The sequence below is a fragment of the Nicotiana tomentosiformis genome, chromosome 8, assembly GCF_000390325.3.
Source record: "Nicotiana tomentosiformis chromosome 8, ASM39032v3, whole genome shotgun sequence".
In the NCBI taxonomy this organism is placed as follows: Eukaryota; Viridiplantae; Streptophyta; class Magnoliopsida; order Solanales; family Solanaceae; genus Nicotiana; species Nicotiana tomentosiformis.
Window position 1 is genome coordinate 128,820,154 of NC_090819.1, and position 24,851 is coordinate 128,845,004.

Sequence of the window (24,851 nt, forward strand, 5' to 3'; positions counted from 1 at the left end):
TTATAATAAATATACTCTCCTTCCAGAGGCACAAAAGAAAATGTCCTCCTTTCTTGTGGAGCGGGCCGAACGCCTCGGCAGGATAGATGCATCTATGGATTGTGTCGCACGTCCTTCGGCAGTGTTCACAATATCTTGGATTGGACCGAACGACCTCGGCAGAAATCGTGCTTAATAATAATAATAATAATTACACGATACTTTGACGGTTTATTGCAGCCTGTAAAGCTATTTAGTAAATTGAAAATTCATTGAAATTGAATTACAGCTTGTAAAGCTACTTGATATATTGGAATTTTATTATATATATATATATATGTTGCATTTTGAAGGAATTTAATTAATTCTGCTAGTTAAATAAATTATTGTTATATTATGGGGATCATGCTGATTTAAATATTCTAGTCTTATTTCAATTATTATTATTAACCCATAGTGAGTGTCAAAGTTGGTCATCTCGTCTCTACCACTTCGAGATTAGGCTTGATACTTACTAGGTACACGTTGTTTGTGTACTCATACTACACTTGCTGCTCTTTTTGTGCAGGATCTGAGACAGGTACAAGTAGAGGACCTATCATCACATATCCACGTCATCCCGAGGCATAGTGGTGAGCTGCCGTTCTGCAGCTACCAGTATCTATTCTTATATTTACATTCTGTCTATTTCATTTCAGACAGTATTCAGAGTTTTGTATAATTTATTAGATGCTCATGCACTTGTGACACCGGGTCTTGGCACACACATTGGTAGAAGTTGGTATTTTAGTATTTTCTTGGAATAAACGTTTAATCAATGTACGTTTGATTTATTAGTTGGCTTGCCTAGCTGTAGTGTTGGGCGCCATCACGACTTATAGTTGAAATTGGGTCGTGACAGATTCCAACTCGGATTTGGTCTATATACACAAATATATCAATTTTTTCACCATTTAATTTGTGTTTTGAGATTGAAATTTGGAAAATTTTAGAAATCTCATAGAAATGAATTTTTGAGATTTCGGTATCGATTCGGAGTCGGATTTGAGTGAAACTGGTATGGTTAGACTCGTAATTGAATGGGTTGTCGGATTTCATAACTTTCGCCGGATTCCGAGATGTGGGTCCTGCGGGCGAATTTTTAATTAATTTCTGGATCTTTTCTTAAAAATATAGTATTTTCTTATAGAATTGATTCCTATAATATTTAGTGATTGTATCGAATTATTTTGGCTTGATTCGAGCCAGCCGGAGTTGGTTAATCGTGGAAAAGGCCTTATAGTGGATTAAATTGGAGCAAGATGAGGTAAGTCTCTTGTCTAATCTTGTGAGGGGGAAATTACCTCATAGGTGATTAAAATTAAATAATTGTTGCTAATTGTGGGGACTACGTACGCACGAGGTGACGAGAGTCCATGCGTAGTTACTATTAATGCTAAAGTCCGGGTAGTTTAGGACTTAAAGCATGAATAAATTATGTAAATTGTATTCTTTTGTTTAATTAATATTATTTGATATATATATATATATATATATATATTGTGAATTATTAGATAAAAATATTAAAGGATGGAAAACTCATATACTTGATTTTCTTTATAAATTAATTCACTGTTAAAAGAAACTGTTCATTCTCCCGAATTTATATTATAATAAATATTCTCTTCTTCCGGAGGTACATAAAAAAATGTCCTCCTCTCTTGTGGAGCGGGCCGAACACCTTGGCAGGATAGATGCATCTATGGATCGTGTCGCACGTCCCTCGGCAATGTACACAATATTCTGGATCGGGCCGAACGACCTCGGCAGAAATCGTGCTTAATAATAATAATAATTACACGATACTTTTACGGTTTATTGCAGCTTGTAAAGCTATTTAATAAATTGAAAATTCATTGAAATTGAATTGCAGCTTGTAAAGCTATTTGATATATTGGAATTTTATTGAATTTTATTTGATATAATTGAATTATATATATATATATATATATACGGAGAATTGTTGCATTGTGAAGGAATTTAATTATTTCTGCTAGTTAAATAAATTATTGTTATATTCTGGGAATCATGCTGATTTAAATATTCTAGTCTTATTTCAATTATTATTATTGACCCATAGTGAGTGTCAAAGTTGGCCATCTCGTCTCTACCACTTTGAGATTAGGCTTGATACTTACTGGGTACACGTTGTTTGCGTACTCATACTACACTTGCAGTACTTTTTGTGCAGGATCTGAGATAGGTACTAGTGGAGGACCTATCATCACATATCCACGTCATCCCGAGGCATAGTGGTGAGCTGCCTTTCTGAGCCGTTCTGCAGCTACCGGTATCTCTTCTTATATTTACATTCTGTCTATTTCATTCCAGACAGTATTCAGAGTTTTGTATAATCTATTAGATGCTTATACACTTGTGACACCGGGTCTTGGCGCACACATTGGTAGAAGTTGGTATTTTATTATTTTCTTGGAATAAAAGTTTAACCAATGTACGTTTGATTTATTAGTTGGCTTGCCTAGCTGTAGTGTTGGACGCCATCACGACCTATAGGTGAAATTGGGTCGTGACACCTATATATATATATATATATATATACATAATAAAAGGAAAGGTAAAAGCACAATATTAAGACAAGTGGCATAATCACAAAAAGGCAAGTTGCATTAGGACAAAACAAACTACCTTTCTAACTAAAAACCTTTTGAATTTTAAATTTTGAATTAGTTGGTTGGTTACTCTATTTGAATTAATAAATATGCATATCTTATAATTAGCTATAATAATAAAAAATGAATATATATATATATATTCCCATTCAAATTGGGGAGTAGTTTCAAGTTGAAGTTTTAAAATTATTTTAAAATAAAAAAATAAAATTAGCTATAATAAAAAAAATGAAAATATATAATAAATAAACCTTCCCATTCACATTGGGGAGAAGTTTCAAGTTGGAGTCTTAAAAATATTTTAAAATAAAAAAACAAAAATAAAGAAATAAAAACTTTCAATTCAATTTGTGGAGTAGTTTCTTCCTCATATAGTAGTCTATATAAATGACTATTTTATTTTATATATATAAAAAAGAAGTAAATAATTAAATGATGCCAAGTGGTATAACCATAAGACGGCAAATTGGGAATTAGTTTCAAATTAGAGTTTTAAGACAAAATAAACTTCTTTTTGACTAAAATAACCTTTTGAATTTTACATTTTGAATTAATTGGTTATTCTATTTGAATGATATAAATATAGATATCTTATAATGAGCTATAATAAAAAAAATAAAAAAATAAAAATCAAATACCCATTCAAATTGGGGAGTAGTTTCAAGTTGGAGTTTTAAAATTATTTATAAAAAGAAAATTAGATGTAAAAACAAGAGGAAAAGATATATATTAAAAAAGCTACCCTTTCAAATTATGGAGTAGTTTCAACTTGGGATTTCAAAATTATTTTACAATAAAAAGCGAAATTAAAAATAAAATAAAATTGCCAATTCAAATTGGGGAGTAGATTCAAGTTGGAGTTTTAAGACAAAATAAATTACATTTCTAACTAAAAAATCTTTTGAATTTTTAAATTTTAAATTAATTGGTTACTCTATTTGAATTAAAAAATATAGATATCTTATAATTAGATACTGTGATAAACCAAAATATCATCTTTAAATTTAATAATTAATTATGTGTTCTAAGACCTCGAAAAGTACTATTTATCATTCCTCGACTTGCGTGCGCAATCCGTAAAATTTTATGGAAAGTTGTTTTTATGTGAAAAATGGATTTAAAATATGGATTAGAGCTTTAAAAACTTAATTGAGTTGACTTTGGTTAATATTTTGAGAAAACGGACTCGGATTAGTGTTTTGACAGTTCCGGTAGGTCCGTATCGTGATTTGGGACTGGGGCGTGTGCCCAGAATCAAATTCCGAGGTCCCTAGCCCGAGATATGGAATTTTGAAGAAATATTAAAATGTTTAAGTTTGAATAGTGACCGGATGTCTAATTATCTGAAAACGACCCAGGAATAGAATTTTGATGATTCCAACAGCTCTGTATGGTGATTTTGGACTTAGAGCGAGTTCGGAATTTTATTTGGAAGTCCGTAGTTAAATTAGGCTTGACATGGCTAAAAACAAGAATTTAAGTTTGGAAGTTTAAGCGAGGAGTTGACTTTTTGATACCGGAGTCGGAATCCAGTTCTGATAATTTTCATAGCTCCGTTATGTCATTTATGACTTGTGTGTATAATCTGAGGTCAATCGGAGTTGATTTGGTAGGTTTCGACATCAAGTGTAGAAGTTAGAAATTTTAAGTTTCATGAAGCTTGAATGGAAGCATAATTCGTGGTTTTAGCGTCGTTTTATGTGATTTGAGGTTTCAAATAAGTTTGTATGATATTTTAGGACTTTTTGCTATATTTGGTTGAGGTCCCGAGGGTTTCGGGTGAGTTTCGGATGGTTAACGGATCAAAAGTTGGACTTAAAAAGCTGCTGCAATTTTTCCTCTTCTGTTGGACATTCAAGGTTGTGATCGAGCCCAAATATCGAGCCCAGGTATCGAGCCCAGGTTTGACGAGGCACAGGCTTGAGCTTGTGTATCGAAGCCATGATCGAAGGTCCAGCTCGAGGGCCATGATCGAAGGTCCAGCTCGAGGGCCATAATCGAAGGCAAGGCTCGAGGTCCAGGATCGAGACCCAAGATCGAGGGTCACAATCGAAGGCTCAAGCTCGATGCCATGATTGAGGCTATGATCGGAGGACCAGACTCGATGCCATAATCGAGGCCATGACCGAGGTCCAGGCTCGAGCCTGTGATCGAAGTCACGATCAAGGCCTAGGCTCGAGGACCATGATCGAAGCCACGATCGAGGCCCTGTTCGAGGCCTAGTTCTGAAGGCTGTCTGTGCAGTTTTATAAAAAGAGGGCATTCGTCCCATTCGCCATTTTTAACAAATTGGAGCTGAAGCAGAGGCGATTTTGACAGATTTTCAAGGAAAGACAATTGGGGTAAGTGATTCCAACTCGGATTTGGTCTATATACACTAATATATCATTGTTTTCACCATTTAATTAGTGTTTCGAGATTGAAATTTGGAAAATTTTAGAAATCTCATATAAACGAATTTTGACATTTCGGTATCGATTCAGAGTCGGATTTGAGTGAAACTGGTATAGTTGGAGTCGTAATTGAATGGGTTGTCGGATTTCATAACTTTCACCGGATTCTGAGATGTGGGCCCTGCGGGCGAATTTTTAATTAATTTCAGGATCTTTTCTTAAAAATGTAGTATTTTCTTATAGAATTGATTTCTATAATATTTAGTGATTGTATCGAATTATTTTGGCTAGATTCGAGCCAGACAGAGTTGGATAATCGTGGAAAAGGCCTTATAGTGGATTAAATTGGAGCAAGACGAGGTAAGTCTCTTGTCTAATTTTGTGAGGAGGAAATTACTTCATAGGTGATTAAAAATTAAATAATTGTTGCTAATTGTGGGGGCTATGTACGCACGAGGTGACGAGAGTCTGTGCATAGTTACTATTAATGCTAAAGTCCGGTTAGTTTAGGACTCAAAGCATGCATTACTTGTGTAAATTGTATTCTTTATATAATTGAATTATTTGATGAATTGTTTGGAAATATAATAAAGATGAAAATCTCATATGCTTAATTTTCTGTTTAAATTAATTAACTGATTAAAGAAATTGTTCTCCTCCCGAATTTATCTTATAATAAATATACTCTCCTTCCGGAGGCACATAAGAAAATGTCTTCATTTCTTGTGGAGGGGGCGAACGCCTCGGCAGGATAGATGCATCTATGGATCGTACCGCACGTCCCTCGGCAGTATACACAATATTTTGGATCGAGCCGAACAACCTCGGCAGAAATCGTGCTTAATAATAATAATAATTACACAATACTTTGACGGTTTATTGCAGCTTGTAAAGCTATTTGATAAATTAGAAATTCATTGAAATTGAATTGCAGCTTGTAAAGCTATTTGATATATTGGAATTTTATTGAAATTGAAGGATATATATATATATATATATACGGAGAATTATATATATATATATACGAAAAAACTGTTGCATTTTGAAGGAATTTAATTATTTCTACTGGTTAAATAAATTATTGTTATATTCTGGGAATCATGCTGATTTAAATATTCTAGTCTTATTTCAATTATTATTATTGACCCATAGTGAGTGTCAAAGTTGGCCATCTCGTCTCTACCACTTTGAGATTAGGCTTGATTCTTACTGGGTACACGTTGTTTGCGTACTCATACTACACTTTTTGTGCAGGATCTGAGACAGGTACTAGTGGAGGACCTATCATCACATATCCATGTCATACCGAGGCATAGTGGTGAGCTGCCTTTCCGAGCCATTCTGCAGCTACCAGTATCTCTTCTTGTATTTACATTCTGTCTATTTCACTTCAGACAGTATTCAGATTTTTGTATAATCTATTAGATGCTCATTCACTTGTGACACCAGGTCTTGGCACACACATTGGTAGAGTTTGTGTTTATATTTTCTTGGTTTTAAATTTTATCAATGTATGCTTAATTTATTAGTTGGCTTGCCTAGCTGTAGTGTTGGGCGCCATCACGAACTACAGGTGAAATTGGGTTGTGACAACATGGTATCAGAGCACTAGGTTCACGTAGGTCTCACAAGTTATGAGCAGACCTAATAGAGTCTTACTGATCGGTACAGAGACATTTGTACTTATCTTCGAGAGGCTATAGGGTGTTGGGAAATTACCTTTCTTCACATTCCATCGTGCAATTAATGTAGCACTAAAAATCCTTCTCTTATTCTCTCACAGATGGTGAGAACACGCTCTAATGAGATTCCAGACCACGGAAGAGCTACTCCCCCTGTCGCTAGAGGCCGAGGGAGGGCTCCAAGCCGTGGTAGAGGGCGAGGACATCCCAGGACTGTTCCAGTTATGCCGCCAGTGGATCCAGTAGAGAATCCCATTATTGAAGAGCAAGGTGAGGTGCTTGTGGCAGAGCCAGCTCCGGTGGACTTCACATCTGCACTGATATTTCAGGATGTCATGGGTCGTATGCTGCGATTCATGGACAATATGATTCAGGCCGGTTTATTTTCGGTAGACCCAGCCACATCTCAGGTGGGCGGGGGAGCACAGACCCCTACCGCGCAGGCTAATGGATAGCCAACTGCTGTATATCAGACCCAGGGTGCACTACCCATAGGTGGGGCCCAGCCAGTGGTAGCAGCTACACCTGAGCCCAGGCCAGCTGTAGCCGCCGATCCTCAGAAACTATTGGACAGATGGACTTGACTACATCCTCCTCTCTTCGGGGGTGAGTGACATGAGGATCCACAGGATTTCATTGATCGTTACAAGGATAGACTGTACAACATGATGATATTGGAATCCCATGGGGTTGATTTCGCTACTTTTCAGCTAATGGGTAGAGCCCGTAGATGGTGGCAGTTTTATGCTCTTGGCAGACCAACAGATTCTCCTCCCATGACTTGGGATAGGTTCACCCGTATCTTCTTGGACAGGTATATTCCACCCTCCTAGAGGGAAGAGTTGCGGTTTCAGTTTGAGCAGCTCTAGCAGGGTCAGATGTCAGTGACTGATTATGAGGCGAGGTTTTCCGAATTATCTCGCCATGCATTAATGATACTCCCTACTGAGGCGGAGAGAGTGCGAAGGTTTGTAGCCGGTTTACATACTGGTATTCAGGCCACTATGGCTCGAGAGGTTGAGATGGGTACTTCTTATGAGCGAGTTGTGGAGATAGACCGGAGGATTGAGGGTGTACGTCAGCGGAGCCGAGAGCAGATTATGAGAGATAAGCGGTTCAAGTAGTCTGGAGAGTTCAGAGGTGCTCCGTCCGGGGTCAGAGGTAAGTTCGTGAGGGGACAGTCCAGCAGACCCCCATATCCAGCACCACCACCTCCTCGAGGTGCTCCAGTGCGACCTTATCTCAGTGCTATCCCAGAGAGTTCTTACCGCCCACCATCTATTCAGGGTCCTCCCAATAGGTATTCACGACCCCAGGGCCAGACACTTAGTCAGCAACCCATCGCACCAAAGAGTTGTTACGAGTGCAGGGATCCCAGTCACATGCGGAGGTTTTGCCCCAGGCTTCGGGGTAGACCAGTACAGCAGGGTCAGCAGCCTATGCTTACCGGACCAGTTGCTCCACCAGTAGTCTGACCACCCAGAGGTGGAGGACAGGTGGGTAGGGGTCATCCTAGAGGTTGAGGTCAGCTAGGCAGAGGCCAGACAGTTGGTGCTCCAGCTCGGTTCTATGCTTTTCCAGCTAGACCAGATGCAGAGGCCTCAGATGCCGTGATTACAGGTATTATTACTGTTTGTGGCAAATATGCCTCAGTATTATTTGATCCAGGATCTACGTATTCACATGTGTCATCTCTATTTGCTCCATTCCTGGGTGTTTCTCGTGAGTCCTTGGGTACTCCTGTTTATGTGTCCACTCTTGTGGGTGATTCTGTTATTGTGAACCAGATCTACCGGTCCTGTATTATTACATTCTGTGGTTATGAAACTAGAGCCGATCTCCTATTGCTTGAGATGACCGATTTTAAAATTATTCTGGGTATGGACTGGTTATCTCCATATCATGCTATTCTAGATTGTCATGCCAAGACTGTTATCTTGGCTATTCCAGCATTTCCTAAGCTGGAGTGGAAGGGTTCACCTGTTAGTTCATTTAATCGAGTTATTTCCTTTATAAAGGCTCAACACATGGTTGAGAAGGGTTGTTTGGCTTATCTAGCCTATGTTTGGGATACTACTGCAGAGACTCCGGCTATTGATTCAGTGCCTGTAGTTCGAGAGTTCCCCGATGTATTTCCGTCATATCATCCAGGTATGCCACCTGATCGTGATGTTGATTTCTATATTGACTTGGCTTCAGATACCCAGCCTATATCTATCCCATTGTATCGCATGGCTCTGAAAGAATTGAAAGAATTGAAAGAACAGCTTGAAGAGTTACTAGCCAAAGGGTTCGTCAGACCGAGTGTATCGCCTTGGGTGCACCAGTATTATTTGTGAAAAAGAACGATGGAACAATGCAGATGTGTATTGATTATCGTCAATTGAACAAAGTCATTATTAAGAACAAGTACCCGTTGCTGCGTATTGATGATCTATTTGATCAGTTGCAGGGTGCTAGGGTATTCTCTAAGATCGACTTGAGGTTGAGGTACCATCAATTGAAGATTCGGGATTCGGATGTTTCGAAGACTGCTTTTCGGACTAGATATGGTCATTATGAGTTTCTGGTGATGTCCTTCGGTTTAACTAATGCCCCGGCTGCATTTATGGATCTGATGAACAGGGTATTCATGCCATATATTTATTCGTTTGTCATTGTCTTCATTGATGACATATTAATCTATTCGCACAGTAAGGAGGAACATGAGCAGTATATGAGAGTAGTGCTTCAGACATTGCGGGAACAAAAGCTATATGCTAAGTTCTCTAAATGTGAGTTTTGGCTAGAGTCTGTAGCATTTTTGGGACATATTGTATCGGGCGAAGGTATTAAAGTTGATCCCAAAAAGATTGAGGCAGTTCAGAATTGGCATCCTCCCACTTCGGCGACTGAGATCAGGAGTTTTCTAGGTTTAGCAGGTTATTATCGTCGGTTCGTCGAAGGTTTTTCATCTATTGCAGCACCTTTGACCAAATTAACACAGAAGGGTGTTCAGTTCCGATGGTCCGGTGATTGTGAGTCAAGCTTTCAGAAGCTCAAGACAGCACTGACTACAACACCCGTGTGAGTGTTACCATCTGGTTCGGGAATATATACAGTGTATTGCGACGCGTCACGCGTTAGCTTGGGTTGTGTATTGATGCAGGAAAGGCGAGTTATTGCATATGCTTCACGTTAGCTGAAGCCCCATGAGAAGAATTATCCAGTACATGATTTGTAGTTAGCTGCGATTGTTCACGCTCTAAAGATTTTGAGGCATTATCTTTATGGGTGTCTTGTGAAGTTTACACTGATCATCGCAGTTTGCAGCATTTGTTCAAGCAGAGGGATCTAAATTTGAGGCAACGCAGATGGCTGGAGTTACTAAAAGATTATGATATTACTATCTTGTATCATCCGGGCAAAGCAAATGTGGTTGCAGATGCCTTGAGCAGGAAGGCGGAGAGTATGGGTAGTTTGGCTTTCATTTCAGCAGAGGAAAGGCCATTAGCCTCAGATATTAAGTCCTTGGCTAACAAACTTGTGAGGTTGGATATTTCAGAGCCCAGCCGAGTTCTTGCATGTGTGGTGGCCCAATCTTCACTATTTGAATAGATCAAGACTCGCCAATATGATGACCCATACTTGATGGCTCTTCGTGAAACGGTACTACGAGGTGGTGCCAAGGAAGTTACTATTAGAGCGGATGGTGTTCTGCGACTCCAGGATCGTCTATGTGTTCCTAATGTGGATGGACCGAGGAAAAAGATCCTGGAAGAGGCACATAGTTCTCGGTATTCTATTCATCCAGGTGCTACTAAGATGTATCGTGACTTGAGGCAGCATTATTGGTGGAGACAAATGAAAAAGGACATAGTTGAGTATGTATCTAAGTGTCTAAATTGCCAGCAAGTGAAATATGAGCACCAGAGGCCAGGTGGCCTACTTCAGCAGATGACTATACCAGCGTGGAAATGGGAACGAATTACTATGGACTTTGTAGTTGGGTTGCCGCGGACCTTGAGGAAGTTTGATGCAGTTTGGGTGATTGTTGACAGGTTGACCAAGTCAGCACATTTTATTCCTGTTGTGACTACGTATACTTCAGAGAGGTTGGCCCAGATTTATATTCAAGAGATAGTTCGGTTGCACGGTGTGCCAATATCCATCATATCAGATAGAGGCCCTCAGTTTACTTCACATTTCTGGAGAGCAGTACAGAGTGAGTTGGGGACCCGTGTAGAGCTCAGCACATCCTTTCATCCGCAGACCGACGGGCAGTCAGAGCAGACAATTCAGATTTTGGAGGATATGCTCAGGGCATGTGTGATCGACTTTGGAGGTCAGTGGGATCGTTTTCTGCCTTTGGCCGAGTTTGCTTATAATAACAGTTACCAATCAAGCATCGAGATGGCTCCATTTGAGGCTTTATATGGTCGGCAATGTCGTTCACCTATCGGATGGTTTGAGCCAGGTGAGGCTAAGTTATATAGTACTGATTTGGTAAGGGATGCCTTGGAAAAGGTAAAGTTGATTCAGGAATGACTTCGTACAGCACAGTCCAGGTAGAAAAGTTACGCGGATCAGAAAGCACGTGATATATCATTTATTGTAGGTGAAAAAGTTCTCTTGAAGGTTTCGCCGATGAAGGGAATTATGAGATTCTGGAAGAAGGGCAAGTTGAGCCCAAGGTTTATAGGCCCATTTAAGGTGTTGAAACGAGTTGGGGAGGTTGCTTTTGAGCTTGCATTACCTCCCAGCCTATCGGGAGTTCATCCGGTTTTCCACGTATCTATGCTCCGGAAGTATCATGCCGACCTATCACATGTGTTAGACTTCAGCACATTTCAGCTAGATAATAGCTTGGGTTATGAAGAGGAGCCAATTTCCATTGTTGATAAACAGGTTCGCCAGTTGAGGTCCAAGAGGGTTTCTGCAGTAAAAGTCCAGTGGAGGGGCCAACCAGTCGAGGAAGCGACTTAGGAGGCCGAGGAAAATATGCAAAGCAGATATCCAGACTTATTCAGCACTTCAGGTATAATTCTAAACTCGTTCGAGGACGAACGTTTGTTTAAGAGGTGGAGAATGTGATGAACCAAAATGTCATCTTTAAATTTAATAATTAATTATGTGTTCTACGACCTCGAAAAGTACTATTTATCATTCATTGACTTGTGTGCGCAATCTGTAAAATTTTATGGAAAGTTTTTTTTATGTGGAAAATGGATTTAAAATGTGGATTGGAGCTTTAAAAACTCAATTGAGACAACATTTTGAGAAAACGGACTCAGATCAGTGTTTTGACAGTTCCAGTAGGTCCGTATCGTGATTTGGGACTTGGGCATATGCCCGGAATCAAATTCCGAGATCCCTAGCCCGAGATATGGAATTTTGAAGAAATATTAAAATGTTTAAGTTTGAATAGTGACCAAATGTCTAATTATCTGAAAACGACCCCAGAATAGAATTTTGATGATTTTAACAGCTCCGTATGGTGATTTTGGACTTACGAGCGTGTTCGGAATTTTATTTGGAAGTCCGTAGTTAAATTAGGCTTGAAATAGCTAAAAATAAGAATTTAAGTTTGGAAGTTTGACCGAGGAGTTGACTTTTTGATACCGTAGCCGGAATCCAGTTCAGATACTTTTCATAGCTCCGTTATGTCATTTATGACTTGTGCGTAAAATTTGAGGTCAATCGGAGTTGATTTGGTAGGTTTCGACATCAAGTGTAGAAGTTAGAAATTTTAAGTTTCATGAAGCTTGAATGGAAGCATAATTCGTGGTTTTAGCATCGTTTTATGTGATTTGAGGTTTCAAATAAGTTCGTATGATGTTTTAGGACTTGTTGGTATATTTGGTTGAGGTCCCGAGGGTCTTGGGTAAGTTTCGGATGGTTAACGGATCAAAAGTTGGACTTAAAAAGGTGCTGCAGTTTTACCTCTTCTGTTGGACATTCTGGGTTGTGATCGAGCCCAGATATCGAGCCACATATCGAGCCCAGGTATCGAGCCCAGGGTTGATGAGGCACAGGCTCGAGCTTGTGTATCGAAGCCATGATCAAAGGTCCAGCTCGAGGGCCATGATCGAAGGCAAGGCTCGAGGGCCAGGATCGAGACCCAAGATCGAGGGTCACAATCGAAGGCTCAAGCTCGATGCCATAATTGAGGCTATGATCGAAGGACTAGACTCGATGCCATAATGGAGGCCATGACCGAGGTCCAGGCTTGAGCCTGTGATCGAAGTCAAGATCGAGGCCTAGGCTCAAGGGCGATGATCGAAGCCACGATCGAGGCCCAGTTCCGAAGGTTATCTGGGCAGTTTTATAAAAAGAGGGCATTCATCCCATTCGCCATTTTAAATAAATTGGAGCTGGAGCAAAGGCGATTTTGACAAATTTTCAAGGAAAGACAATTGGGGTAAGTAATTCCAACTCGGATTTGGTCTATATACACAAATATATCATTGTTTTCACCATTTAATTAGTGTTTCGAGATTGAAATTTGAAATTTTTTAGAAATCTCATAGAAACGAATTTTGAGATTTCGGTATCGATTCAAAGTCGAATTTGAGTGAAACAGGTGTGGTTGGACTCGTAATTGAATGGGTTGTCAGATTTCATAACTTTCACCGGATTCTGAGATGTGGGCCCCGCGGGCGAATTTTTAATTAATTTCGGGATCTTTTCTTTAAAATGTAGTATTTTCTTATAGAATTGATTTATATAATATTTAGTGACTGTATCGAATTATTTTGGCTAAGTTCGAGCCAGACGGAGTTGGATAATCATGGAAAAAGCCTTATAGTGGATTAAATTAGAGCAAGACGAGGTAAGTCTCTTGTCTAATTTTGTGAGGGGAAAATTACCTCATAGGTGATTAAAAATTAAATAATTATTGCTAATTGTGGGGGATACGTACGCACGAGGTGACGAGAGTCCGTGCGTAGCTACTATTAATGCTAAAGTCCGGGTAGTTTAGGACTCAAAGCATGCATTACTTGTGTAAATTATATTCTTTATTTAATTGAATTATTTTATGAATTGTTAGGAAATATAATAAAGATGAAAATCTCATATGCTTAATTTTCTGTTTAAATTAATTAACTGTTTAAAGAAATTGTTCTCCTCTCGAATTTATCTTATAATAAATATACTTTCCTTCCGGAGGCACATAAGAAAATATCCTCCTTTCTTGTAGAGCGGGCCGAACGCCTCGGCACGATAGATGCATCTATGGATCGTGCCACACGTCCCTTGGTAGAAATCGTGCTTAATAATAATAATAATTACACGATACTTTGACGGTTTATTGCAGCTTGTAAAGCTATTTGATAAATTAAAAATTCATTGAAATTGAATTGCAGCTTGTAAAGCTATTTGATATATTGGAATTTTATTGAAATTGAAGGATTTATATATATATATATATATATACGGAAATATTGTTGCATTTTGAAGGAATTTAATTATTTCTGCTAGTTAAATAAATTATTGTTATATTCTGGGAATCATGCTGATTTAAATATTCTAGTCTTATTTCAATTATTATTATTGACCCATAGTGAGTGTCAAAGTTGGTCATCTCGTCTCTACCACTTTGAGATTAGGCTTGATTCTTACTGGGTACACGTTTTTTGCGTACTCATACTACACTTGCTGTACTTTTTGTGCAGGATCTGATACAGGTACTAGTGGAGGACCTATCATCACATATCCATGTCATCCCGAGGCATAGTAGTGAGCTGCCTTTCCGAGCCGTTCTGCAGCTACCAGTATCTCTTCTTGTATTTACATTCTGTCTATTTCATTTCAGACAGTATTCAGAGTTTTGTATAATCTATTAGATGCTCATTCACTTGTGACATCAGGTCTTGGCACACACATTAGTAGAGTTTGTGTTTATATTTTCTTGGTTTTAAATTTTATCAATGTATGCTTAATTTATTAGTTGGCTTGCCTAGCTGTAGTGTTGGGCGCCATCACGACCTACAAGTGAAATTGGGTCGTGACAACTACAATAAGAAAAATAAAATAACAAACTACCCATTCAAATTGGGGAGTAGTTTTAAGTTGGAGTTATAGAAATGTTTTAAAAAAAAATGCCAATTCAAATTAGGGAATAGTTTTAACTAGGAGTTTTAAAATTATTTTAAAATAATTAAAACGAAAATAAAGAAATAAAAAAAAACTTTCAATTCAAATTGGGGAGTAGTGTTTTCCTAATATAATAGTCTCTCTCTCTCTCTCTCTCTCTCTATATATATATATATATATATATATATATATATATATATATATATATATATATATATAATTAGTTAATAATTTAAATTAAATTAAAAATAATTATACATATTGGTAGTTTTTATAAAATAATAAAAAGGCTTATATCTTTATACTTTTGATGAATTTAAAATTATAATTTAGTAAAAATATTACATTATTTAAATTTTCAGTAAATTTCAAAATATGAAAACTAATCAAATATTACACTAGAAAAGAATGTATGAAAAGATGGGGCTGAATACAATTTTATGATATATATATAGACTTAATTAATAAATAATAAATAATAAATAAATAACACTCAATAAAATTATTGATAAATATAGAAAATTTAAGAATTTTGAACAATATAACATAAGTTTTAAAAAGAGATATTTTCAGAGTAATAAATATATATATCTATATTATAATAAAAGAGAATTAATTTGAAAATATAAAAATAATTGACAAGTTACTAAAAAGTCATATTAGTAAATATATAGTACTAAGTACTTGCTAATTTAATAATAATAAAGAATAATAAGGAACAAATAATTTATTCGATTACTATTTAATGTGTATTCATTTGTTTTGTATAAATTTTAATAATTTTGTACACTACATGAAATAATAAAATAATAACTAATATTTATTAAAATAATTTAATATATTAGATCATAACTTTATAAGATTAATATTCTGTTAAATTATTCGCGCATCGCGCGGGTTCTAACACTAGTATAAATTAATTAACGAAGCAAGAAAATAGTATTTAACAGAGCACCTACTTTATTTGCTAGGCCTTTGAGTGAGTAAATTTGTCGGAAACTATCACTTTTTCTTTCAGAAAGATCTTATATACAGGTCAAGATAAAGGAGCTGTGAATGGCTATTATACAAGATATTAGAGTTAATGTAATTATTAGAGGAGGATCACCAAAATCTACAAAGATTTATGTCAATAAAATTTATAGCTTGCCTCTAAGAAAAAACCCAAAAAGACAGTTTGACTATATTACTAGTAAGATTAACATAATCTAAGTTCTTTGAAAAAACAAAGCTCGAGGGATGATTGATGAAAAAAATAGTTTAGGAGGGAAATGAGGTTCACTAATCACTAGGCAAAGTTAAAGGGGCAAGTGAATTTATCCAAATTTTTATAATCTATGGTCAGAGTGTCTTTTTGAATATCACTTAGAAGTGAACAGAGCTTAATTAACAGAAATCGTCTGTAGATTCAATTAAATTTACTGGTAATCTATGGCCAGATTATCTTTGGATTATATATTAAGAAGAGAACATTCATCATTCATTGACTGGAAATCTTCCCTGGATTTGGTTAATTCTGCTTTAATAATTTTGTGATTTAATATCACATATAATACCCATTTTAAAACTCGTCTACTCCTCTATATAACATTTTCCTCTTAATGATAGATGCTCAAACACTTCAAATCTCGTACATCTAGTAAATCAAGTAAGTTCAATTAATTAATTTTGTTTATTAAATATTACTAGTTTTTTGTATCTATAAATATTAAGCATTCATGCCCATAGAGATAATTTTAAGGGACTCAGGCTATGTTGATTCGTCAAAGAATTGTTCAAGTTCAACAAACTCTGCTAGTGTTATATTTTCTTTTGAGTTATAGCGGAGTTCAAGGAGAAAAAAAGCTATCCAAACTAGAGGATTCAGAGTTGGAGAAGCAACTTAAACTTTTGAACAAGCCAGCAGTCAAAACAATTAAGGTATGTATGTTGGCTGAAAGTCAATGTATTCTCAAGTGTTTTGAGTGATTATTTTCTTAGTGTGCCAACATTACTTTTGTAGAAAAAAATATACATATTCCTCAATTCCATATTTTTATATCTGAAGATTACTTATTTTACGATGTTTTGGGTCAAATAAAAAATATGGGGATACACATGATTGCATGAATTTCTATAAACAACCTGCATTTGATCATCCGTTGTTAAAGAATCACGATATTCATCCTAAGGTATGTTTACTCTTTTCATTTTACTTTCAACTATTTAATAATAATTTAGAATTGTTGATAACACATATTTAAGTTTTTGATTGACAGATAAAACCTACTTTAGCTAGCACACTACAAAATTCAGATATGTCAGCAGTTCATGAAGCTAATGAGTCATCAGGGATATGGTTAAAGGAAAGATGTTGTCCTTTCGAAACTGTTCCTATTAAAAGAATTACCAAAGATGGTCTTATTAGACAAAGACATATTCCGCCACCAGAAGCTATCGCATATGAAGCTCCATTGAGTAATGTAAGATAATGTGACCCAAATCATTGCCTATCTTGATAATTCATTTCCAGAAAAAAAGAATCACTGATTTCATTTGTTAGAATCTAATAGTTTAAGCATCAATATAATTGTAACAAGAAAAAGGGGTTCATGTAAAAAAAAATGTTAAGTCTTCCATCATCGTAGCATATCATATATATTCTGTTGGTTTAATGCAGAGTAACAACAATAGTGAGCCAAAGAGAAGTTCCATCATTTGTGATAGCTTGTTTTCTTTTTATTTTCTAGGAGATGAGATTAACTATTGACCTTTAGGATGTAAGTTAGAACCTATAACATGAGCTGCCATTCAACCATGATAAATCTATTTTATGTTTCAGGTGGATCCAACACTATACGGGGACAATAAGACTAGATTTTTTGTACATTTTCAGGTAATTTGTGTTCTTTAATGATTTTTGTTTTGTGATCATGAAAGTAGTACATATTTCTAGCTAAATAATACCTCGATTGAGAAGCGTTAATGCCTATTTTACATTTACTAGGATGGTAATACACATTGCTTCAACACGCTATGCCCTGGATTTGCCATTGTAAGTAGTAAGTACCCTATTGATGCGGTCTTTGATCCAGTTACACAACGTGGAGATAAAAGAGTATTGGAGATCGCAATGTTCATCGAACGAGTTTGGTGAAAGCAACGAACAAGTTGGTTTTTGGCCTCAAAGGCTTTTCAGCAACTTGGCAAGCTTTGCTACTAGTGTTGAGTGGGGAGGAGTAGCATACAGTCCGCCAAGCGTGTCTGAACCTCCAATGAGCTCCAGCTGTTTTCCTATTGGAGATCCAAATTACGATGCTTATTGTAGGAGACTTAATGTTTTAAATGGTAAAAGTGAGACCGTACATATAGACAAAACGATTGTACGTGTTGATGATTCTGATCGGTATGGTGTTATGGATGTATCACATTGGAGAGGTGGAAAGTATCAGCATATGGCATTTTATGGAGGACCTGGTGGGTTCGAGACATTATGTTAATTACTACTATGATGATATTAGTTACTTTCCATGTCCAAGGAAATATGAAATATTTGTTTGTCATAAATTTTGCACGTCGCGTGCTCTGACTTCTCCTTTTAATCTTTTTGTTTGTTTTTGTTTAGTGTTAGCAAACAATCATGAAAAAGAACTTTTGTTCGCCAAGGAGCTTTTATTTAAATCAGGATTTTTATGCTATTAGAAATAGGGTGAAAAATGTTTCCCCCCTCTAATTTCACCTAAAAATAAAATTCACCTACCAACTTGAAGGAGCATAATTGCCTGTGCATTTCTAGCCTTTTCTTTATAAACAAGACTTTGTTTTCACTACTGAAGGACACAAATAAGCAGAAAGGAGTTTGACAGGATGTAATAAGTATATACTTGGAAACCATCAGCGAACAGAAAGAGAACATCTTCAACACTCCGCAAAGGCATCTGCTGTTATTCAGAATGCCATTGCAGAGTGTTGAAGATGTCCTATTTCTGTTTGGTGATGGCTTTCTTGGATTAAATTATTTCCAAATAAAAAAATATCTAAACATGAAATGAAACAGAAGATACAGATCCCTACAGCTAAAGGCAGAGTTTAGTACCTACTATGCGGTTGTCATTACTTCATGCTGGGGGTTGGATGCAACTATGTTGTACCGGGTTAATCTTAGCCCATAACTTTAAACATATTATGTGTTCAATACTCTAAGAACCACAAATGTTGAACTCATAGAGCTTAAATCATAAATCCGCGTATGTTCGTGTCTTCTGCTCCTTCTTGTTCTAACTCCATAACTGCTCTTAAAAGACCATTTATGATTGCATTTAGATGCTGTTATTCCCCGTCAATATTGCTGTATTTGTAAATAATAATTCTAATTCTGCAAAAATATAAATTAACGTAATGAAACAGTTATAAATTCGAGCTCACTGAATTCACAGTGTTTCCTTAAGGAATTTAATCCCCTCCTAGTACCCAAGGTAATGGATTATTTCCTCCCAGGATAGAACGAATAACACACTGGTGTAGCGGTACTTCAAACCCCAGTGTTTCAGCGAACACAAAGTTCGGTAGCAAATCACACTTACAGTTGCTTTGTTTGAAGTTAAAAACAATGCAGAACGAAGGAGTATATACTCAGAAAAACGTATGGAAGTTCTGAGAGGAAGGAGTGCAAAGTATAGCCAATTTGTTGAGCGAATTGTATGTTGAGTTTTTAGTGTCTTTCTTCACCATTTGCTGCTCATATATATAGCAGCCAAGAAGGAGTGCAAGACCAAACGTCCACCCTTCATGGTGGAGCAAGCATTACATATTTGTGGAGCAAGCACTTCATATTTGTGGAGCAAGCACTTCATGGTGGGAAGACCATTATCCGGCTACCAAATTATCAATACACGGATTGAAAAATATCCGTTACAAATACGGATAATCTTACGTTAATATTTACTATTAACAAATAAATTTGGTCCAAAAAATTAATCAATCAATCGATCATTTGACCAAATCCAAATCCAAATCCCAATCCCAATCCCAATCCGAAGCCGAAGCCATAGCCGTAGACGAAGCCGAGCCGAGCGAGCGACGACGACGACGGCGCGAGACTTGCTTTCTTCTTAACTCTTTAAGAGCTACAAGAAGAGCAATTATATATATACCCACCAAAAATGTCTTCCACTTCCAATATGGGACAATGTCTCATTGTTAAGAGGGGAAACTTAAAATTTTACTCAAAATTTTATTTTCCCTCCATTTCCCATTCACCCTCATTTTAAGAATATTCATCTTAAAATAAAAAACCTCAACAATCCCCCACATGAATGGGGAATGGCTATATCACGGAAGTATGCATGAAAAAACTGTGTGATTTACAAGCAAGGATTAATTGCATCTCGATAAGTAGGTTTCCCTTTGAACTTTCCGTAGTAAACTTATGTCAGATATACTCGGTCAATCGGTAGATTTGATATCTTTGAACCGTCGATCTTTGGTGTATACTTAGACAACCATAAGTCACACAATCAACCCTTAACCGTCTTTGGTTCTCATTGTTGTGTTCGTTTCAGCCATGAACACCTCCTGGTTTCATAAATGCGTAGAGAACTGGCCTTACAAAGTTCTCCTTGAAGCGGCTCACACTTTACACTTAAATAGGTAATTCCTAAACGTGTCATCCTGTAGATACACTATTTGATATACCCCGTATCAAATTTAGAAATCATTAAAAAGCCTTAATGCTTTATCCTTGGTACTGAACATTGTCTCATCACGAGAATGGACTAAAATTTTATTTGACAATGTTGAACCGTCATTAATGACTTTGTTTGATCTCCTTGAACCTAGATCTTGGGATCTCCAGTCTTCTAGGTAGAGTTACCGCCACAATGACTTGTTCTCGGCCATAGCCCCATTCCCCTTGATGATTTCTCAACTACCTCTCTAGTTAGGCCTTTTGTAAGTGGATCCGACACATTATCACTTGACTTTACATAGTCAATCGTGATAATTCCTCTAGAGAGTAATTGCCTAACGGTTTTATGTCTTCGTCGTATATGACGAGATTTACCGTTATACATGACGTTCCCAGCCCTTCCAATTGCCGCTTGACTATCACAATGTATGCATATTGGTGCCAATGGTTTGGGCCAAAATGGAATGTCTTCCAAGAAATTCCGGAGCCATTCAGCTTCTTCACCGGCTTTATCTAAGGCTATGAATTCAGCCTCCATTGTAGAGCGGGCAATACATGTTTGTTTGGACGACTTCCAAGATACCGCTCCTCCACCAATAGTGAATACATATCCACTCATGGACTTAGAATCAGTTGAACCGGTGATCCAATTTGCATCACAGTATCCCTCAATCACCGTAGGGAAATTACTGTAGTGCAATTCAAAGTTCTGGGTATGTTCTAAATATCCCAAAACTCGTTTCATTGCCATCCAATGAGATTGGCCTGGATTGCTCGTATATTGACTCAGTTTACTTATAGCACAAGCTATATCTGGTCGTGTACAATTCATGATATACATTAAGCATCCCAACACACGAGCATAATCCAATTGTGATATGCTTTGGCCTTTGTTCTTTGCTAATGCAAGATTCACGTCAATTGGAGTCTTTGCAACTTTAAAGCCCAAGTGCTTGAATTTTTCAAGTACTGTCTTAATATAATGAGATTGTGACAATGCCAGACCTTGAGGAGTCTTATGGATCTTAATTCCCAGAATTAAATCAGCAACTCCCAAGTCTTTCATATCAAACTTGCTATTGAGCATACGCTTAGTAGCATTTATGTTGGCAATGTCATTACTCATTATCAGCATATCGTCCACATATAGGCAAACAATGACTATGTGATTTGGAACATTTTTAATGTACACACATTTATCACATTCATTTATCTTAAAATCATTTGACAACATTGTTTGGTCAAATTTCGCATGCCATTGTTTGGGTGCTTGTTTTAGTCCGTAAAGAGACTTAACAAGTCTACATACCTTCTTTTCTTTACCTGGAACCACAAACCCTTCAGGTTGTTCCATGTAAATTTCTTCCTCCAACTCTCCATTTAAGAAGGCTGTCTTAACATCCATTTGATGAATTTCAAGACCATACACTGCAGCTAATGCTACTAACATCCGTATGGACGTAATTCTTGTAACTGGAGAGTACGTATCAAAGTAGTCTAGACCTTCTCGTTGTCTATACCCTTTGACTACGAGCCTTGCCTTGAATTTATCAATAGTTCCATCATCTTTGATTTTTCTCTTAAAAATCCATTTAGAACCCAAAGGTTTATTTCCAGGAGGAAGATCAACCAATTCCCATGTATGGTTATTCAATATGGATTCTATTTCACTATTGACTGCCTCTTTCCAAAACAATGATTCCGAAGAAGTCATAGCTTCTTTAAATGTTTGAGGCTCATTCTCCAATAAGAAAGTCACAAAATCTGGTCCAAATGAAGTAGACGTCCTTTGACGTTTACTACGTCTTGGATCCTCCTGATTATATGTACTTTCTTTTGTTTCTTCCCGAGATCGTTTAGATCCTTCACCAACCGACTCACATTCCTTTTTATATGAATATATATTTTCAAAGAACTCAGCATTATCTGATTCTATAACCGTATTATTATGAATGTCGGGATTTTCTGATTTATGAACCAGAAATCGATATGCTTTACTATTTGTCGCATATCCTATGAAAACACAATCAACGGTTTTCGGTCCTATCTTTACCCTTTTGGGTTTAGGAACTTGCACTTTTGCCAAACACCCCCACACTTTAAAATAATTCAAGTTGGGCTTCCTTCCTTTCCATTGTTCATATGGAATGGATTGTGTTTTGCTATGGGGCACTCGATTTAATATTCGATTAGCCGTAAGAATGGCTTCCCCCCACAAGTTCTGTGGCAAACCAGAACTTATCAACAACGCATTCATCATCTCCTTTAATGTGCGATTCTTTCTTTCCGCAATCCCATTAGATTGGGGCGTGTAAGGGGCTGTTGTTTGATGAATAATTCCATATTCTAAACATATTTCTTCAAAAGGAGATTCATATTCACCACCCCTATCACTTCTTATCATTTTTACTTTCTTGTTAAGTTGCGTTTCAACTTCATTTTTGTATTGCCTGAATGCGTCTATTGCTTCATCTTTACTATTCAGTAAGTAAACATAGCAATATCGAGTACCATCGTCAATAAAAGTTATGAAATACTTCTTTCCACCGCGAGATGGTATTGACTTCATGTCACAAATATCTGTGTGAATTAAGTCTAAAGGATTTGAATTCCTTTCAACTGACTTATAAGGATGTTTAACATACTTAGATTCCACACATATTTGACATCTTAATTTTTCGCATTCAAACTTGGGCAGTACTTCCAAGTTAATCATTTTCCGCAAGGTTTTATAATTGACATGACCCAAACGTACATGCCATAAATCATTTGACTCAAGTAAGTAAGAAGAAGCTGAAATATTATTATTATTTTCAACAACCATTACATTTAGGTTGAAAAGGCCCTCGGTGAGGTAACCTTTTCCCACAAATATTCCATTCTTACTAATTACAACCTTGTTGGATACAAAAACGCACTTAAAACCGTGCGTAACAAGAAGTCCAGTAGAGACTAAATTCTTTCTCATTTCGGGAACATGAAGGACATTGTTCAAAGTCATGACCTTGCCAGAAGTCATTTTTAGAAATACCTTCCCATATCCTTCAACTTTTGTTGTTGAAGCATTTCCCATATAAACTGTCTCTCCGGGTTCAGCAAGAGCATAGGTAGCAAAAGCCTCTCTAACTGCACAAACATGGCGAGTGGCTCCTGAATCAAACCACCACAGTTTAGGATTTCCCACCAAGTTACATTCAGAGAGCATGGCACACAAGTTATCAACATCATCATGGTTTACTACCATGTTTGCTTGACCCCTTTTCTTGTCTTTCTTCGGAGCACGACACTCCGTAGATTTGTGTCCGGTTTTCCCACAGTTGTAGCAGTTTCCACTGAACCGCTTCTTACTTGGGTTGTATTTCGGACCAGAAGCCTTCTTCCTCTTCTTGTTAGCTTCAACAATATTTGCTCCCATTATTGTTGAATTTCCACGGCCTCTCCTTTCAGCAGCTTTATTGTCCTCTTCGATTCTCAACCGAACAATGAGATCTTCAAGGGACATTTCCTTTCGTTTGTGTTTCAAATAATTTTTGAAGTCCTTCCACAATGGAGGCAACTTCTCAATCATTGCTGCTACTTGGAATGCTTCGTTGATTACAAGACCTTCAGCAAGTAGATCATGAATAATCACTTGCAATTCCTGGACTTGAGTAATAACAGACTTGCTATCTATCATTTTGTAGTCCAGAAATTTTGCGGCAACGAATTTCTTCATCCCGGCATCTTCAGTCTTATATTTCTTTTCAAGCGCATTCCACAATTCTTTGGATGTCTCCATGCTACTGTATACATTATACAGATTATCATCCAGTCCGCTAAGAATATAATTCTTACATAAAAAATCAGAATGCTTCCACGCTTCAATCACGAGAAAGCGTTCATTATCTGGAGTTTTATCCGGCAGATCAGGAACATCTTCCTTGATGAACTTCTGTAGACATAACGTAGTCAAGTAGAAGAACATCTTCTGCTGCCAGCGCTTGAAATCAATCCCGGAAAATTTTCCGGGTTTTTCTGCTGGTGCCAACGCCGGTGTTCGGCTTGTCGTTGCGTTGGCAGTCGCCATCGGAACAGCTTGGTTTTCGTTTTCAGTCATCATCTTTTCTGTAAAAGAATGACACAAACAAACGTTTAATATACGTTTTCAAACTGGAGTAAAAATCACGTAGATTTTAATATCCAACAAAACGCCACGAAGGCTTAACTCTCCAAAAGGGGAGTACACAAACCACAAAGGTTTTAGTTTGCAGAATAATTAGAATAACACAAATACAGAAATAAATATTAAATTCCTTAAGATTGTTATTCCCCGTCAATATTGCTGTATTTGTAAATAATAATTCTAATTCTGCAAAAATATAAATTAACGTAATGAAACAGTTATAAA

General features: G+C 37.0%; 2 long non-coding RNA genes across 3 annotated transcripts in view; one reads left to right on the forward strand and one right to left on the reverse strand.

The window, feature by feature from the left end:
- The window catches only part of LOC138896967 (uncharacterized), a 58,531-nt gene extending 39,432 nt beyond the window's left edge, over nucleotides 1–19,099 (reverse strand). For both annotated transcript variants that reach the window (XR_011410628.1, XR_011410627.1), the window contains exon 1: nucleotides 18,875–19,099. This is a non-coding gene — a long non-coding RNA (uncharacterized lncRNA). The remainder of the gene's footprint in view (nucleotides 1–18,874) is intronic.
- On the forward strand, nucleotides 16,856–17,494 carry LOC108943654 (uncharacterized). The gene is made up of 3 exons (XR_011410626.1): nucleotides 16,856–16,970; nucleotides 17,058–17,261; nucleotides 17,459–17,494. It is a non-coding gene; the product is annotated as an uncharacterized lncRNA (long non-coding RNA).
- Nucleotides 19,100–24,851: the final 5,752 nt, after the last annotated feature.